A 1,760-nucleotide genomic window follows, 5' to 3' on the forward strand; every position below is an offset into this window, starting at 1 on the left:
GAGCCCGGAGCACAGGGTCCGGCAGACACCGGCTCCTGCGGCCTCGCCCCACAGAGGTCAGCCAGGACCCTGCCTGCCGAGGTCTCCCCGTGCTGGCTTCCCATGTGCTGCTGGGGATGGGAGGAGCCTGGCTGGGTCTGCACCAGCCAGCAGAAGCAGTGGCAGAGCTGTGTGCTGCTTGGGATGGGACGAACCCAGCCAGAGCGGCAGGGGCTCAGCTGCATTTTCCCCCTGCCTGCACCAGTCAGTCCCGAGTGGCACACGGCTCCGCCACCACTTCTGCTGGCTGGTGCCAACCTGGCTGGCCTTCTCCCGTCCTCAGCAGCACATGGGAAGCAGGCTTCGGCCACATGCTGCTCAGGATGGGACAGACCTGCCCGGGTTGGCACCAGCCAGTAGAGGCGGTGGCGGAGCCGTGTGCCGCTTGGGACTGACTGGCGCAGGTAGAGGGAAAGTGCAGCTGAGCCCCTGCTGCTGTGGCAGGGCTCATCCGGTCCCGAACGGCACATGGCCACTCCTCCTCCCACATGCACCATGTCGGCAATGTCAAGCTGATGTGGTGCATGTGGGAACCTTGTCCCTTCCCTCAGCCCTTCAGCAGCCTGGGGGAGGGACGGGGTGGGAACGAAAGTAAACAATGTTTACTTTCATTTCCCACTGCAGCACCACAGGCTTCAGAAAATGCCTTGGTGGACTGCATGGCCGCCAGCGGGCAGTATGTTGGACAAGCCTGTCCTAGGGTCTTCTGAGATCCTCTGTGAGGCAGTCTCAGTGGATGATGGAAAACTTTTGGTATTGATATTCTGATTTTTTTTGGAGGGGACCTGACCTGAATTGAATCTAACTGTTCCTCCTGTTTGAACCTCCTCTTCCTTTGTTTCTTGGTATCTGCAAAGTTCCTTCATGAGACAGTGACCTAGTGCTGCTTGTGGTAATGCTCATTCTGTTGCATATTACAATGCCTACTGGGCTGCATTAGTAGGAGCATTGCCAGCAGATTGAAGGAAATGATTATTCCCCTTTATTTAGCACGGGTGAGGCCACATCTGGAATACTGTGTCCAGTTTTGGGCCCCTCACTACAGAAAAAATGTGGAGAAATTGGAGAGAGTCCAGCGGAGAGCAATAAAAATGGTTAGGGGGCTGGAGAACATGACTTCTGAGGAGAGGCTGAGGGAACTGGGCTTATTTAGTTTGGAGAAGAAAAGATCTGTGGGGGGGAGGTTAATAGCAGCCCTCAACTATCTGAAGGATGGTACCAGAGAAGTCAGAGCTAGACTATTCTCAGTAGTGGCAGATGACAGAACAAGGAGCAATGTTCTCAAGTTGCAGCACGGGAAGTTTAGGTTAGATATTAGGGAAAAAATTCTCACTAGGAGGGTAGAAAAACACTGGAACAGGTTACCTGGAGAAGTTGTGGACTCTCTATTCTTGGAGGGTTTAAGACGTGGCTAGACAAAGGTTTGGCTGGTATGATTTAGTTGGGGATGGTCCTGCTTTGAGCAGGGGGTTGGACTAGAGCCCTCCTGAGGTCCCTTCTAATCCTAATTTTCTGTGATTCTACATCTTCAGATCAGTGCAACCACAGGAAGGACAAAAATGTGGTGACAGTGTAGACTGGCTCGACGTGGCAAATGAACTGAACTTGTTTTTTGCCCTTGCAAAATCAGCTCTTCACCCAGTGTCACCTTACATGTTTTAACTGTTTCAGTTAGTGCATTCTTGAAAGAGTATCCTTTTTTTTTTTTTTTTTTTTTTTTT

The 1,760-nt window shown here is 52.1% G+C and overlaps 1 protein-coding gene across 2 annotated transcripts in view; it reads left to right on the top strand.

The window, feature by feature from the left end:
* The window catches only part of MAPKBP1 (mitogen-activated protein kinase binding protein 1), a 159,168-nt gene that overhangs the window by 148,341 nt on the left and 9,067 nt on the right, over positions 1–1,760 (top strand). The window lies entirely within an intron of this gene.

The sequence above is a fragment of the Gavialis gangeticus genome, unplaced genomic scaffold (assembly GCF_001723915.1).
Source record: "Gavialis gangeticus isolate Ggan-Ray unplaced genomic scaffold, GavGan_comp1, whole genome shotgun sequence".
Taxonomy (NCBI): domain Eukaryota; kingdom Metazoa; phylum Chordata; order Crocodylia; family Gavialidae; genus Gavialis; species Gavialis gangeticus.